The sequence below is a fragment of the Syngnathoides biaculeatus genome, chromosome 13, assembly GCF_019802595.1.
Source record: "Syngnathoides biaculeatus isolate LvHL_M chromosome 13, ASM1980259v1, whole genome shotgun sequence".
Classification (NCBI taxonomy): Eukaryota; Metazoa; Chordata; class Actinopteri; order Syngnathiformes; family Syngnathidae; genus Syngnathoides; species Syngnathoides biaculeatus.
In genome coordinates this window covers 20,809,882-20,827,672 of record NC_084652.1, presented here as the reverse complement: position 1 = coordinate 20,827,672, position 17,791 = coordinate 20,809,882, and the positions used below count along the sequence as shown (strand labels likewise).

The 17,791-nt window shown below is 46.9% G+C and overlaps 1 long non-coding RNA gene across 3 annotated transcripts in view; it reads left to right on the top strand.

Annotated features, from left to right (window-relative positions):
• The window catches only part of LOC133511520 (uncharacterized), a 59,976-nt gene that overhangs the window by 3,196 nt on the left and 38,989 nt on the right, over positions 1-17,791 (top strand). For all 3 annotated transcript variants that reach the window (XR_009797930.1, XR_009797931.1, XR_009797929.1), the window contains exon 3: positions 13,982-14,100. This is a non-coding gene — a long non-coding RNA (uncharacterized LOC133511520). The remainder of the gene's footprint in view (positions 1-13,981; positions 14,101-17,791) is intronic.

Below are 17,791 nucleotides of genomic sequence, written 5' to 3'. Positions count from 1 at the left end.
CGTCCAAACTACCGCTGCTGCGCCGGACTGCTTGTTCGATCCCCTACCTCTGCATACAATAAACGTGTCTCTTCTTGAACTACCTTGCGTCTTCCGAGTTCCTGCATTTGGGTCCTACTCTCGTTTCCGATGGGACGTGACAGAACGAACTGGCCATCACAGGACCCAGCAGGAAAGACCCGGCGTCGCCGGGACCGACGCAAGGTAGACTGTCTGCCGGAGGACCAAGCCTGTCCGATCTGGGTAGGCTCTCTGATGTCCTCCGCTCCCGTCCGTGTCTTACGCTCCGCCAGCGAGGTATGAATACGTCCCGAACACGACCCGTCCGGCTCCTCATATTCTCCTGGACTCTGACTTTTCGGAATATGAGGAGGAGCATGATTTGTATGACCGGCTGCCTGAGTACGACTCCGATGACTTGGATTTTGAATCTCTTTGCCCGGCTTTTCATCCCAGTCAGTTCGCTCCACCTCCCCGCGTTCCCAGCACCCGAACTTCTTCGCCTGGTGGATACAAATACACCAATCCGTTTGATAGAGCCCGCTTGGCCATCTACCAGGGACCTCCGCGTGGCGGCCAGAGGAGACGCCCCGGCCGGGCGCTCCCTTGTGCCTCCCGCTGCGCGGCAACTAAGACACCGTCCTCCCACTCCTCGCCGGCAACGGCGAAACCCGCAGACCTGCAGCTGGTGGCGAAGCCTCCAGCCAGGAGGGAGGAGGAGCCGCCAAATCACGAGGCGTTCCGCCGCGAAATGCGGGCAGAGAGCGGCAGAGTGCCGAATTGGCGGCTCTCACGGCCCAGGTCCGGCAAGGATTGGCGAACCAGCCGAGCTACGCTGACGTCGCAACGGCGACGGACTCGCTGCTGACTCAGGTTCACGTTGCCGTGGAAACTGACCCGCCCCCTTGCCAAGTGCACGCCACAGTGGGAACAGACTCGCCACCTCGCCAAGTGCACGTAGCTGTGGAGACAGACCCGCCTCCTCGCCATTCCCACGTCGAGGTTTTGGCGGTTCCGAGCAGAGCTCACGCGGCAGTTGGAACTGACCCGCTCCCGAGACACGCCCACGAGTCAGTTTCGACTGACTCTCCGCCTACTCAGGTTCACGTTGCCCTGGGAAGGGATTCGCCACCGCGCCACGCCCACGTTGCTGTTTCACGTGGCAGTGGGGACCGACCCGATGCCACCTCACGTTGCTGTCCAGAAGGTGGCGACGTCTCCACAGCCGCCTCTCGTCCGTGCTCTGGAGTGGCAGTGGTGACCGGCCCGCGGACGCTCCACACTCCTGCTCTGTCGGCGACCGGCCCGCGGTCGCTCCCCGTTCCTGCTCTGTCGGCGACGGGCACGCCCATACGTTCCTGTCCAGGAGGTAGCGAGAGTTCCCCAGACGCCTCACGCTCCCGTCCAGGAGGAGGTGGAGTTGGTGATGCTGCTGCCGCCTTCTCACGTTGCTGTCCAGGAGATGGCGATGGCGATGGGGTCGCCGCCTTCTCACGTTGCTGTCCAGGAGGGGGCGGTACTGGCGCCGCCTTCTCACGTTGCTGTCCAGGAGGGGGCGATGGCGTCGCCGCCTTCTCACGTTGCTGTCCAGGAGGGGGCGATGGCGTCGCCGCCTTCTCACGTTGCTGTCCAGGAGGGGGCGGTACTGGCGCCGCCGCCTTCTCACGTTCCTGTCCAGGAGGAGCTGGGGAGTTCGGTGGAGCCACCCTGGAGCTGGAGAGACTACGGGATGGTTGTGGTCATTGCTCTGGTCCTTCTCTCCATCATCCTATTCGCTCCAGATGGCTCCCAGCCGCTTCATGACCTGGCCTCGTTGGCGACCAATCCTTGGTCGTCTTGCAACGACGGCGTGGGAGGTTCTCGTCCGGAGCAGTGGCCTGTCGCGTTCTGGTTCCTGCTTCGCCGTTGGGTTCCTCGCAGAGGTCGTCCGCCCGAATCGCCCCGTGGGGACCCTGGTGCTTGGCGTCCGGGTCGTCCTCCTGACCTGTCCACCCAGACACCTCGTGTTTGGTGGCCTGGATGTCCACCAGTCTGGGGTTCAGGGGGGGGCGTGAAGTGGAATTACATATATTGGATATTTTAAACTTTTTTAACAAATAAAAACCAGAAAAGTGGTGGGTGCAATATTACTCCCCCCCTCCCTTGCATTAATACTTTGTAGTGTCACCTTTTGCTGCAATTACAGCTGCAAGTCACTTGGGGTATGTCACTATTAGATTTGCACATTGAGAAACTGAAATCCTTGCCCATTCTTCCTTGCAAAACAGCTCGAGCTCAGTGAGGTTGGATGGAGAGCGTTTGTGAACAGCAGTCTTCAGCTCAGCCCACAGATTCTCAATTGGATTCAGGTCTGGACTTTGGCTTGGCCATTCTAACACCTGGATATGTTTATTTGTGAACCATTCCATTGTAGATTTGGCTTTATGTTCTGGACCATTGTGCTGTTGGAAGATCAATCTCTGTCCCAGTTTCAGGTCTTTTGTAGACTCCAACAGGTTTTCTTCCAGAATGGTCCTGTGTTTGGCTCCATTCGTCTTTCCATCAATTTTAACCATCTTCCCTCTCCCTGCTGAAGAAAAGCAGGCCCAAACCATGAGGTTGCCACCACCATGTTTGACAGTGGGGATTTGTGTTCAAGGTGATGAGCTGTGTTGCTTTTCCGCCAAACATATCATTTTGCATTGTGGCCAAAATGTTCGATTTTGGTTTCATTTGACCAGAGCACCTTCTTCCATATGGTTAGCGTGTATCTTTGAGAAATGGCTTTCATCTTGCCACTCTTCCATAAAGGCCAGATTTGTGCAGTGTATGACTGATTGTTGTCCTATGGACAGACTCTCCCACCTCAGTTGTCGAAATCTGCAGTTCATCCAGAGTGATCATGGGCCTCTTGGCTGGATCTCTGATCAGTCTTTTTTTAAAATTTTCGAGCGACGCCTGGGTCTTGGTAGATTTTCAGTGGTCTGATACTCCTTCCATTTCAATATGATTGCTTGCACAGTGCCCCTTGAAATGTTTAAAGCTTGGGAAATCTTTTTGTATCCAAATCTGAACAGAACCCTGAGACTATCACAGGTGCATTTATACGGAGACTTGATTACTCACAGGTGGATTCTATTTATCATCATCAGTCAACATTGTATCATTCCGAGATCCTCACTGAACCTCTGGAGTGAGTTTGTTGCACTGAAAGTGAAGGAGCCGAATAATATTGCACGCCCCACTTTTCAGTTTTTTATTTGTTAAAAAAAGTATAAAATGTCCAATACATTTCATTCCACTTCATTATTGTGTCCCACTTGTTGATTCTGGACAAAAAAATTAAATTTTATATCTTTGTGTTAAAGCCCGAAACGTGGCGAAAGATTGAAAAGTTCAAGGAGGTCGAATACTTTCACAAGGCACAGTACATTTTCCAGGTCTGACCGGCAAATTTCATCCATCATAGAAGTCTTCTAGTCCCTCACTTAGGACCCGTTTGTAATGGGTGACCCTGCCAGGGACATAAAGCCCCAGACAACTTAGCTCTGAAGATCACTGGGACACACAAACGCCTCCACCACAATAAGGTCAAGGAGGAGCAATGTAGCTCCTGCCTTCCAAATTAATTATTTTTTTCCAACTAAGAGTATCTAACAACTAATAATAAAAATGACTTAATATAAAACTTGTGGTAGAAGTGGAGGTTAATTTTTGGCAATTATGATAAGAAAATCTCATCTTGGGTAATAAAGTTAAAGAACCCCTAGGGCCTTTAAATCCAGAAGATGATCATTGGCTGTGACGTAAATTTTTGCTGGAAACACTATATGGAAATTAACTATTGTGTCAGAGATCTATCTTACTTTGTAGTTTTCCTTCCAAGCTGGGGTGACAATGCCTGAGTTCCTTTTGAATAATGTCCCCAACAGCTGAGTTGGATAGAAGAATGCTTGATCACTTTAATGTTTTTTTTAAGTAGTAAAATCAAGGTCGTGTAGTAAAAGTGACCATCCATTTTCTGAGCCACTTATCCTCACAACGGTTGGGGGAGTGCTGGAGCCTATCCCAGCTATCATGGTGCAGGAGGCGGGGTAAACCCTGAACTGGCTGAGATAGACAAGGGACGATTTATAGTCTCAGATGAATGTATGTTTTTGGGATGTGGGACGAAATTGGAGTGGTTGGAGGAAACCCACTCAGGCACGGGGAGAACATGCAAAACTCCACACTGGCAGTGCCAGGATTTGAAACCCCGGTCTTCAAAACTATGAGACCAATACTTTAACCAGTTGTTTTACTGTGCCGCCCTAATAATGATGTTTTGGGAATAATTTGTTATAAGTGAATAGTGTTCAACTTACAGACCATTACGACGTCATGTTTGTCCATTCATACATTTGTCTATCCACTTGGACATGTCAACACCACTCGGGAAGGGAACATATTTCAGAGGTCAAATACCCTTTAGTAACTAAAGTTTAGTTGGCTGTGGCCATGACATCAGACAGAGATATGAAGCAGGTGGCTCGACACGGGCAAACAGGGACTATTCTAGAATCACAAGTTTAGGTGTGCTGAGCTGAGGTGAAATGAATTTCAATCTTTTGTAGCCTACAGTTTAACGTAGTTTCTATTTAAGTTTAAAATGTTCAAATTTGATAAAGGTTTTTAAGCATTGAGCAGTAGCAAAAGATAAATGGATTGGGTATTGTAACCTACTAAATTCTCAGGGAGGTCAACTTATTTTGATACAGCAGCACCACTACATAAACATTACCAATGTGCATTTTTTTTCTGGATTAAACCAGCCTCCTGTAGTGAGTACTAAAAATAAAAAAAAAATAGGCAGTTGATATATTTTTTTCACTCTTAAATTAAATGCTATGCGCAACACGATACTCATTAACAGAAATATTTTTTTTGTGAATACATTGAAGACTAATGTATAAGTTCCTTTATTTGCTACTCCCTCTCTCTGCACTAATAAGAGTTGGTTTTAATCAGCATCCACTTCGTTAGCTTGTCAGTTGCACCTTGTCTTTCATATGAACACATGCACATGAAACAAAATCAAGCTTCTCGGGTACAGTAGTGCTGTCTGTGACAACCTGAAACATTTTCTATATAGAAATGGCTAACCTAACTCCTACCTAAAAACATCACCTGTTAGTTACAATTAAATGTAACAAATTGTGGAATGGTAATGATAATAGTGTGTTGGTATTGAGTGGTGGAAGGTAATACTGTAAATGTTTCACTTATTATGGTTCAAGCTTGCCGCATGCACCACGACTGTAAAAAGCAGGAAAGAAGCACATTTCTCTGTGCCGATCGCGCACCCAGGGCACAGTCAGGTAGAGATATATAGTATAATAAATGAATCTTGCATTTTAGTTTTGCTATGATTCAATGTAAGGGTACTTGAGTATTTCCAAAAAATGAGCTAGAAATTCTGCCCAAGCAACTGTTGCAAAGTTAAGATTTGGTTGTTTTGGTTTTTAAGTAGTTACAAGCACTTTTCTATTGTTGAAATGTGTTGTTAAATTCGTGCAGGGGCTGTCCCACACTACATTGCTCCAGTCATGTAACTATTAATTTTTACAATAACTAATGGTTCTGCGATGGAAATATTTCATTGGCTCACAATAAAACCAGTCTATACATAATAGCTAATGAAATCTCAGATCCAATGGTGTCATGGTTGAGTTGATCTTATGACATTGGCACAACTAAAAAACAGGAGTGACATCAAATGACCAAGACACAATCGAGTTCAGTCTTCCCCTGTGCATTACTTTGCTTCCTTTAAATGGCTGCTTTTTGGCATGCAATTATATTGAATAATAGGACAAAGCCAATGGAGGATGCAATCCGTTACCATGGAAATGATTATGATGGATTTGTGGATAGACAGAGGGGGTAATTGGAAAAAGATTGATGTGTAACTGGCTGAAAAAGAGTGTAAGAAAGATGGAAGAATAGGGGGATAAATTACCAAAGAAGTTGCGAGAGGAGTGAAAGCCCTATTACATCCTATTTTTCTGAGATTTTTAAAAATATATAATGATGCATCCTACTCTCTCATTAAGTCAAAAGGGAATCACTCTTAGTTTTGCAGTCATTCCCTCATCTTTCTTTCTTCCAACATTATATTTCAACCCCTTTCTCCTTTTCCTCACTTGATGTTGTAGTGCTGACATGAAAAAAAAGAAAAAAGAGCGAGAAAATAGTGTGTAATGCCTGCCATCACATCCTGCTGTGCTGGAGGGGGGGTTGCATAGAGATACCACTGTGTAACGAGCATCCAGCACTGGCACATACGTACCTAGAGTCACCCGCATTTCTTTTGACATGAACACACATTTTTATATTTTTTCTTTGAATATTGGCAATTCAGATTTTTCATTAGTCAGGTGGCAGGGACCAGATTCTGATTTAGTTGAGGAAGATAAATACTTTAACATTTGCTCTCCACTCAATTGTTTTATTATATCTCTTTTTTTATAATATTACTTTAAGGACTGGTTCAACGTCATCTTGTTTGTCATCAGCTATCTGATGTGTAAAAAAAGGACAATTGCATTCTAAAACACTATAAACATATTTTAATGTGATACACAATGTCAGATAAAGAGCTCTTATTTGTAGCGTTCTAGCTCTGATATAACAATCATTGTTGTGAAGCAGTGTTGTAACCACCAACTTGCAAATCTATCACATACTTTTTATTGTGCGGCTAGGCAAGCCATCGTTTCAGAATTGTGTTCGGAACATGTCCAATGGCAGCACTCAACACAAAACTGTAACAAAATATTCATCTCCAGCATGCTTATTTCACAGAAAATGGGAAAGACGTTAAAACGTGCTAAGATTTTTTTAATGAGGGTGGGACTTTAATCCATCAATCACTTCATCGATAAATTAATTACAAACAAATTCTTCTTCCAATAGGGATCGGCACAGCGTGTCATCCTTTTGCACGTAAGCCCATCTCCTGTATCCTCCTCTCTCGCACCAACTGCCCTCATGTTTTCCCTCATATCAACCTTCTTTTTGGTCTTCCTCTAGCTGTCTTGCCTAGCACCCTCCATCCTCATCATCCTTCGACCAATATACTAACTCTTTCCCCTGGGGCTGTCCAAACCATCACAGTCTCCTCTCTTTAACTCGATCTCCAACAATCTAACCTCTCTGATGACCTCATTTCTAATTCTACCCAACCTGGTTACTCCGAGAGACAACCTGGACATCTTCATTTGTGTCACCTAGAGCTCTGCTTCCTGACGTCTCTACAGTGCCAGTGTCTCTAATCTGTAATCCCAGTTATACGTCTGCTGAGTCCAACTTCCATGACCCTTTCCCAAAACGTAATTGTGTGGCTCATAAACTTTATTTCTCTGTACTTCCTACAGCTCTGCATATCACCCTTGTTTTTACAAATTGGGAACTGCACACTTTTCACCATTCCTCAGACAATTTCTCACCCTCTAGACCGGTGTTAAACAATGTGGTCTCCACAGCAACCTCTCCGAGATGCTTCCCTCCCTCCGCAGCTATGTCATCAGGACCAACAACCCTTCCATTTTTCATATTCTTTAGTGGCTTTCTAACTTCTTCCCTACTTATGAGTGCTATTCCTGGTCTACCACACTTGCCTCTTCTACTCTACCTTCTCTCTCATTTTTCTCATTCATCAACTCCTCAGAGTATTGGTTCCATCTAACCAGCACAGGACTGGGAAGTACTCTCCTGCCTGTCTCACTGATCATCTCGGTTGTAGTGGGCCAGTCTTCTGGTACTCCTCCTTTCCACTAAGAGCCTATCTTCTATCTTCTCAAAAAGATGAATAAAGCTTTAACTTCCTCAACCTCTATCATGTCGTTCTCTGCTCTGCCTTTATCTTCTTAATTCCCCCCACCACCATCATATGCTTCTTAGTGATAGTCTCCCATAGTACTATTTTACAGTCAGTAACATCCTACAGATTACATCGTAATCACAAAGTGTAATCCACCAGTGTCCTTTTACCTCTGCTTTTTTAGGTCACCCATTGTTCCTGCGTATTCTGGAAAAAAATGTTCACTACAGCCATTTTTGTCTTTCTTGCAAAGTGTACCAACATCAGTCCCTCTAAATTCCTTTCCTGGATGCCAAACTCCTCCATCACTTCTTTATCTCCTCTGTTACAATCTGCGCCAATCACGACTCACTCTCTATTTCTGGAATACTCAGAACTACTCTGTCTAGCTCCTTCCAGAATTTCTTTCATCTCGAGGTCACATTCTACCTTTGTGGCAAATTATACATAACACCCTGAATTTCAATTTTCAGCCTAATCTCTCGATTTGACACTTTTTTTTATCTCCAACAAATTTTAGCTCAGGTTACCTTTAAAATAACCCCTTCTCCATTACTCTTCCTATTTACACCATGGTCAAGTCACTTGAACACTGCCACAAAACTTCTAGTAGTCCTCCCTTTCCAACCCCTCTCCTGGACATACATTATATCATCATTACTCCTAATCATCAGAGAAACCTACCAATCAGGTAAGGAATTCTTTGGAAGAACACTCAGATTTCTTTTTTTAGCCAGATGCCATTCCAGGCACAACCATCTGCATTTTTCTGGACTTGGCATTGGCTTGCAGTTTGCGCTGTCTTGTGTCCCACTTCGGGCTGCATTAATTATCCATCCATTTTCTAAAGTGCCTATCGACACAGGGGTCATGGGACTGCTGGAGCCTATCCCAGCTATCTTCAGGCAGGAGGCAGGGTACACCCTGAACTGATTGCCAGCCAATTGGACAGTATATAGAAACAAACAACCATTCACAGCCACAATCAGACTTTAGGGCATTACCGAGTCCCCAATTAATGCATGTTTTCGGGATGTGGGAGGAAACCAAAGGGCTTGGAGAAAACCCATGCAGGCATGGGGAGAACATGGAAATGCTATACAGGCGCTGCCAGGATTTGAACCCCAGTCTCTGAACTGTGAGGCCAGTACTCCAACCAGGGGGATAAATTACCAAAGAAGTTGCGAGGGGAGTGAACCTGCATTAATTCTAAACACATTAATTGGTTAAAAAACTCAACACATTTTAATCACATTTTGTGTTCCAAACAACACGGAACTTTTGTAAGTGCAATATTTCCTAGTACACTATTTACAGTGATTCATAAATCAGAGTTCAGTGACAAAAATGAGAAATTGAATGAAACAATGTTGCAAGGACTGATGGGGGGCAAATTTAATAATAATAAAAATCCTTACTTACTGCAGTTTTTGATTGCACAGTGTACCAGCTGTAGAGCATTGACATCATATTTCTGAGGACCGGGGTTCAAATCCTGGCCCCACCTGTGTTGAGTTTGCATGCTCTCCCTGTGCCTGCATGGGTTTTTCTCCAGGCACTTCGGTTTCCTCCCACTTTCCAAAAACATGCATAAATTGCCCTAAAGTGTGATTGTGGGTGCGAATGGTTGTTCGTTTCTATGTGCCTTCTTATTGGCTTTCAACCAGTTCAGGGTGTACTCCATTCTGCCCAAAGATAGCTGGAATAGGCTCAGCACTCCCGTGACCCTTGTGAGGATAGGCGCTTTAGAAAATGGATGGATAATTAATGCACTCTGATGTGGGGCACAAAACAGCACAAACTGCACGCCAGTCCCAAGCCCAGATAAATACAGTGGGTTGTGCAAGGAATGGCATCTGGCTAAAAACAAATATGAGTGGTCTTCCAAAGAATTCCAAACAAAGTGGAAACCACCATCGGAGCCAACTCCCCACCAGGTGGTCATCGGTTGACACCTCTGCCCCGCTCTTCACCCGAGTATCCAAGAAATGCAGCCGCAAGTCCGATGACATGATCACAAAGTCAATCGTCAAACTGCGACCTAGGGTGTTGAGAGAGGAGTACATGCATTCCATACTGTATTATCAATTGTAATGTTTCTTTTCTTCACTTTGTTTGGAGACGGAAGTAATGATCAAAGTCCTGGGATCATTATGTGCACCCACCTGCTAAGGTTGTTCCTCCCAATCACACCCTTTCAGTTCTCACTGTCATTGCCCATGTGATCACTGAAGTACCCCACCAGAATGATAGAGTCTCCGGTGGTAGCGCTCTCTAGCACCCCCTCTAAGAACTTCAAAAAGGATGGGTACTCTGAACTGCTGTTTGGTGCATGGGGACAAACCACAGTCAGGACCTTTACCCCCACCTGAAGGCAGAGGGAGGCTACCCTCAAGTCCACCTGTGTAAACCCCAACATATAGGCACTGAGCCAGGGGGCAATAAGTATACCCAAAGCTTCTCAACGCTTCTCACAATGGGCATCTCCAGAGTAGAAGAAAGTCCAACCCCTCTCAAGAGGACTGGTACCAGAGCCCAAGTGGTGTGTGGAGGAGAGTCTTAGTATATCTTGTCGGACCTTTTCGACCTTGTCTGTCATGCCAACGAGCAGTTTTTTTGCATTGTTTTAATACATGTAGGTTCACACACAAATGCACACAAGCACACCCGCACATACACAAACCGGAGGAACCAGCGACAGGGTTGATGATCTTGCTGACAGGGAACGGGCCAACGAACCTGGGAGCAAGTTTGCGCGACTCCGTCCGCAGCGGAAGGTCCTTAGTGGACAGCCACACTTGTTGTCCCACCTTGAGTGATGGTGCCCTTCTCCTCTTGAGGTCTGCTGCGGACTTGTAGGTGCTGCCCATGCGCAGCAGCGTCCTGCGTGCTGCCTCCCAGGTTCGCTTGCAGCGTCTAAACACAGCCAGGGTAGATGGTACCGCGAAGTCCGTGGCCACTGAAGTACACAGAGAGGGAGGATAACCGTGCACGATCTGAAAAGGAGCCATACCTGTGAAGGCGGAGGGCAGGGAGTTGTGAGCATACTCCACCCATCTGAGGTCCTGGCTCCAAGTGCTGTGGTCCCGAGATGCTAAGCGGTGCAGGGTGGTCTCCAAGTCCTGGTTAACCCTCTCTGTCTGGCTGTTGCACTCCGGGTTGTGGCCCGGTGTCAGACTCGCCGAAGCACCAAGGACGGTGCAGAACTCCCTGCAGAACCGGGAGATGAACTGTGGTCCCGAAACGATATCCACCGGGAGCCCGTGGTAGTGGACGATCTCGTCCAGCAACAACTAGGCCATCTGCTTGGCGGACGGGATCTTTGGAGCCGACACGCAATGGACCATCTTGGAGAACCGGTCGACTATCGAAAGAACCACCATGTTACCCTGGGAGGGAGGTAACCCCATGACAACTGCCGATCCGGGTCCAGCACTATGAGGATCAGCGCGTTGGTGAAACATGCCTTGAGCCTGTCAAAGGCCTCCTGACAGGTCCCGGTCCACTCGAAGGTGTTCCGTGGGGATGCGAGAGCGTGCAGACGGGCGGCAACAGAACGGAAGTTCCGTATGAATTTCCGGTAGAGGTTCGCGAAGCCAATGAACCTCTGGACGTCCTTCCTGCAAGCCAGAGTGCGCCACCGAAGGATCGCGTCGACCTTCCCGGGATCCATTCGAATCTCCCCTTCTGCCAGGATGAACCCCAGGAAGGACATGGAGGCTTGTTGGAATTCGCACTTTTCCATCTTCACGAACAGCTGATGCTGCAGATGTGGGAGGTCAGGTCCGAAGAAAAAATCAAGATGTCATAAGGTACACAAACACATTTTTATTCAGATGCTCCCGGAGTACGTTGTTGATGAAATTTTGGAAAACAGCCGGAGCATTCGTCAGTCCAAACGGCATTACCAAGTATTTATAATGTCCTGTGGGGGTGTTGAACGTCGTCTTCCATTCGTCCCCCTTCCGGATCTGCACCAGATTTTATGCACCCCGCAGGTCCAACTTGGTGACGATCCGGGCCCCCTGAAGAAGTTCGAACGCTATCGCAATCAGGGGCAGAGGGTACCTGTTCTTCACGGTGATGTCGTTGAGTCCTCGGTAGTCGATGCAGGGCCGTAGCGAAGCGTCCTTCTTCTTAACAAAGAAGAACCCTGCACCGGCTTGTGAGGACGACGGGGGAATGAGATCGGCTGCCAGCGACTCCTGCACGTACTCCCTCATGGCCTGGTGCTCCTGTCCTGTTAGAGAAAACAACCTCCCTCAGGGGGTGAGGTGCCAGGGAGGAGTACGGGCAATGCGGCGGCAGGGATCTCGCTTTAGTTTCTGAGAACACCTCCTTCAGGTCATGATAGCAGGAGGCTACCTTCGCCCCATGCCTTAATCTGGCCCGTAGCCCAATCAATATGCAGATTATGTTCCTTGAGCCACGGGCTCCCCAGGATAATATAATATTGAAGACGTGGAAACTAATGCGCTCCGTGTGGGCGTCTGGAAAACCCATTCGTAAGGTCTGTGCGCGGAGCGTCACCCGACAGAGGATCTTGCCGTTCGCAGCGTAAGCGTTGCGGAACTGCTGTGTCGGAAAGGTCGCTGCACACACGGGGATTGATCAAATTAGCATCCCAACCTGAGTCGAGGAATGCTGACACAGTACATGAGTGGCCCTCCGTGCTTAGGGTGAGTTGGAGAAGTCACTGACTTGACTCACCGGAGTGGAGATCCTGAGGCTGGGACGCTTCGATCGGATCGGGCAATGGGCGATTAAGTGTCCCAAGCGTCCGCAGTAAAAACAGCGCCCCTCCCATCGACGACGCAGGCGCTCCTCTGCTGGCCCGTCAAGGCCCTCCACCTGCATGGGCTCCGCCGCAGAAGGAAGAGTAGGTGGCAGGGAAGCAACCGGAACGGACGCCCTCGTCTCTCCTTCGGGCAGTGCGTCCATTTGTCCCTGGATGACAAGTCTTTGGTCGACCTTGAGTGCCAACACAATGAGGGCGTCCAACAAGGAAGGGAGATCCACGGCGATGAGGAGACCGTGGATTTGCGGGGAGAGACCCTGGAAGAAGGTGTCGTGGAGGGCGTCCTTGTTCCATCGGCTCTTGGCTGCCCGGATCCAGAACTCGATGGCGTATTTGGAAATGCGACGACGACCCTGGCGTAGCGTCATGAGCGAAGCCGCCGCTTTGCATTCCGGCGCCGCATACTGGAACACCTGTGTCAGGGCACAGATGAAGGCTGTCCAGGAACAACATGTCTCCGAGTTGTGGCTCCGTTCTGGCGTGGCCCACGCGTCCGCCCTACCCGTCATGTGAGATATGATGAAGGCGATCCGGGAGCGGTCCGTAGGGAAGGCAGAGGACTGTGAACGGACGACTCGAAATGGAGGTCGCACTGGGCGAGAAAGGGCGTGATGTTCCCCGAGTCGCCCGAGAAGCGTTCTGGTCAGGAGAGAGGTCTTATGCTGGAACGCTGGATCTCCACAGTGGGTGGAACAGACAGAACGAGCTGAACCAGAGCAGCAGCCGGAATGGCCGCTGTTGGCGTTGCAGCAGCACTAGTTTGGGAGGCTAGCAACGGCTCCAGCCGGGCACAGATCTCATGGAGCCTCTGATTCGTCACCTGCAGGGCAGCCTCTTGCTCAACCAGGCGTCTGCCCTGGATTTGCAACGAGCGGCGGATGGATTCAGAGTCATCTTATGGCCAGATCGTTCTGTCAAGAACGAGTCTCGAGTGTGGACCCAAATGCACGACTCAGGTGACAGGTAAGCAGTGAGGAATAAGCCTTTATTCGTTCCAGTGTCAGTTACCTGGGAGTCAGTCCAAACAAGCAGCAGGATCAATATTGACAGGCTTACAGGGTAGGTCGGGAGACAGGTGTTGGTCGGTACAAGGGAGGTTGGCATCAGGAGTACAAAAGTGCGGGAACAAGGCATGAGAGGCAACGATCTGGCGAAGACCAGTTGTCCCCAGGGTCCTATAAATACCTCGGTCAGGATGAGGTGCAGGTGTGTGCCTCTTAATCAGCGCCAGTGTGCTGGCAATGACAATGTTTAAGCTCCCTATAAATGAGGCTATAAAGCGTCATGTTTGAAGACAGATGCAGATAGTGCACTTTTTATGACTGATTTTAAACTTCCAACAGAAAAAACATGGCTTCTTGGAAAACTTGATACTGCTGAAGGGGGGGATGCTGACTGTCTCTCTGGCTGGGCTTCCTCCTCCCTGTTCTGCTGTCATCAGGTGATGTCACCAACAATGAAGGTAAGTTGATTTTTTGTGCTTATTTTTATGATTATGGTCGACATCATACAAGCTATCACCCCCTCAATATGTCTTATTCCTTTTGGAACATGCATTGAAGATGCCCACAGCACTTGCGAGCTGAGAGGTGGCACTTATTATTCAAGTTTTGAAGGCTGATTTCAGTGGAACATCCATTCAAGATGCCCACAGCACTTGCAAGCTGAGAGGTGGCACTTATTATTCAAGTTTTGAAGGCTGATTTCAGATATTTAACTTTTTTTTTTTGTTCATTCAAATTTGGTCGGCTTGTTAACATTACTCTTTTCTGTGGTGTGTCAAATTTGGACTACTTTTTTTGAGCCTGTTTAGTACCACATTCAATTTAGTTTCATCATGTCTATCTCTCTGTTTTAAGTTGCTCTCATTACCGTTCCTCCCGACTGACACACTCAATTGTGTCCACTCACTCTTGCTTTGGTGTTCTTACAATTACCCTCCTCTCCTTAGTCTGTTTTCTTCTTTACCTATCTTATCCACCACTATTTTACTGCCCTCTTTTCTTTCTTAGCCTCCTTAAGTCTTTCTCTCACTGACCATCCCTTAGTCTCTGCTGCCATCACTGCTCACATCTTTCCTCTTCCCTTCACCGTGACCCCTGACTCTATATTTTTGACTTCCATTTCTCTGTCTACTTTTCTCTTTTGGTAGCCTTTTCTTTTTCCCTCTGGGTATTAGGGCTTTGTGGAGATCCTCAGCTCAGCCCCTAGTGGGAACTCCAACAAGAGAGAGAGCTGCAAAACAAATGCTGAGGAAGGCGTGAGTTTACTTATTCAGAGGTGTCCACAAATAAGACTACACTAGTATACCATGTAAATTCCGACCAAATGCTTAGGTGTCAATGTTTGCTGGGCAACTTCTGTTCTGCAGCATTTAAACAAGTGACATTGTTCCAGATTATTCCACTGCTATTTACTTTAAAGTGTTTACATTTCTTGAAGTCTCTGCACCATTTGGACAATAGTCACTGTACCAGACTATTGTTCTGAGTTATTTGAACCTGCTCTAAATTTCTTGAGCCCTCTCCATCCTTTGCACAATTGTCCAACAACAACCTAAAAAAAATGTAGGCATTACCACATTACTGGTAACCTTTTATTGGTCAATGACTCTTCGTATTGTGTTTTTATGTCACAAAAGTATTTTCAGTCAAATAACTGACTGTTGTCATACTAGAGTGGGTCCATCTACCCGGGACAAATTCCTTGTCCATTTTTGATATAGTTCACAAATAAAAATGATTCTGATGCTGATCTTGAGAAATTATACATTTCATACAGTGTTATTGGATTAAATTTCAAAGTTGACATCGGTCTGTGTCATGAGCAAGACTGGACCACAGCCAAGAGGGGCATCTCTGGATGGAAATTTGGGTTGTTCCTTCACCAGATATTTCAGGTTCTAGATGGTGCATTATGGTTTAAATATTTTGATTTTTCAACATTACTATATGGACCTGTCAGCACACTTTAGACCAGAGGTCTCAAACTGGCGGCCCGTAAGAAAATATTTTGTGCCCCCCACCATAATATGAAAGTTTAATGTTTCTTCTGCTTTTTTTTTTTTTTTTTTTTTTTTTTTCAAATTAATGGAACTTTTACAGTGTTCTCTGCGCAGCTGGCAAACCGACCGATCATGGTGGGGGTATGTGGCTGTGATACAAGCAAGAAACATTTTTTAGTGAAATTTACAGTAGCGTTGCCGTGGAAAGTTTTGTTAGCAATTTTGGACACAAAGTGTTTGCACCGGTGTCCCTGTTTATTATATTATGAGTTCAAAAATAAGAAATACGTTTGAGGAGATTGGATTTTTTTAAAAGTTCTAATTTAAATTATGTGCGTGCGTGTGCATCTGCGGCCCAGCCTCAGCCAGATTCTGCCTTGAGCGGCCCCAAGTTAAATTGTGATTGAGATTCCTGCTTTAGACCCAGTCACCCAACACAAAATTAGCTGTATGTTAACTCAATGGAGCAACAGGTGGAAGCACTAACCTAGAGAGATTGATATAGAATCATAATAATCTTTATTTTGCCAAATATCACTAAAGCGCAAGGAATTTGTCTCTGGTAGTTGGAGCTGCTCTAGTACAACAACAGTCAGTGAATTGGCAGAGAATACTTTTGAGCCATAGACATTGCGAGAACAGTCATGAAGCAATAACAGATTGCTAGTAATCTGGCAATCATGGTACAGTTTTTTTTATTTGACAATTGTGCAAAAAGATGCAGTCCTCCAGCAATTAGGGCAATTTGATTGCCAATTAGAGCAATAGTACACTGCAATGACAATTGTGCAAAGGGTGCTGAGATTTCAAGAAATGTATGCAGCAGTGCGGTTCTCTGGGACAATGTCAATTGTGCAAATGTTGCAGATACTCCTCAGTTGATTGTGCAAGTGGTGCCGATATCACTCAGGCACATAAGTGGCCAGTATTGGTCGACAACCAATGTGCGAATGGTGCACCGTGGTGAGACTACTACAGTGAGTGCATGAGTAATATATCTTCTTTTCCTTTCGGCTTGCCCCGTTAGGGGTCGCCCGATGTGTCGTCTTTTTCCATCAAAGCCTATCTCGTGCATCTTCCTCTCTAACAACCACTGTCCTCATGTCCTCCCTCACAACATCCATCCGCCTTTTCTTTGGTCTTCCTGTCGATCCTTTGCCTGGCAGCTCCATCCTTAGCACCCTTCTACCAATATACTTACTCTCTTACCTCTGAACATGTCCAAACCATCAAAGTCTGCTCTCTCTAACATTGTCTCCAAAACATCCAATTTTGGCTGTCCCTCTAATGAGCTCATTTCTAATCCTATCCAACCTGATCGCTCCAAGCGAGAACCTCAGCATCTTCATTTCTGTTACCTCCAGTTCTGCTTCCTGTTGTTTCTTCAGTGCCACCGTCTCTAATCCGTACATCATGGCCGGGCTCACCACTGTTTTGTAAACTTTGCCTGTCATCCTAGCGGAGACTCTTCTGTCACAAAGAACACCAGACACCTTCCGCGAACTGTTCCACCCCGCTTGGACCTATTTCTTCACTTCCTTACCACACTCTCCATTGCTCTTTATTGTTGACCCCAAGTATTTGAAGTCATCCACCATCGCTATCTCTTCTCCCTGGAGCTTCATTCTTCCTCCTCTGCCCCTCACATTCATGCACATATATTCTGTTTTACTTCGGCTAATCTTCATTCCCGTCCTTTCCAGTGCGTGCCTCCATCTTTCTATTTGTTCCTCCGCCTGCTCCCTGCTTTCACTGCAGATCACAATATTATCTGCGAACATCATGGTCCAAGGGGATTCCAGTCTAACCTCATCTGTCAGCCTATCCATTACTACCGCAAACAGGAAGGGGCTCAACGTGGAACCCTGATGCAGTCCCACCACCACCTTAAATTCTTCTGACACACCTACGGCACATCTCACCGCTGTTCTGCTGCCCTCATACCTGTCCTGTACTATTCTAACATATTTCTCCACCACACCAGACTTGCGCATGCAGTGCCACAGTTCCTCTCTTGGTACTCTGTCATAGGCTTTCTCTAGGTCTACAAAGACACAATGTAGCTCCTTCTGGTCTGATAAGATCCTATCCCAGCTGGAGGAGTTCAAGTATCTTGGGGTCTTGTACACGAGTGAGGGAAGAATAGAAC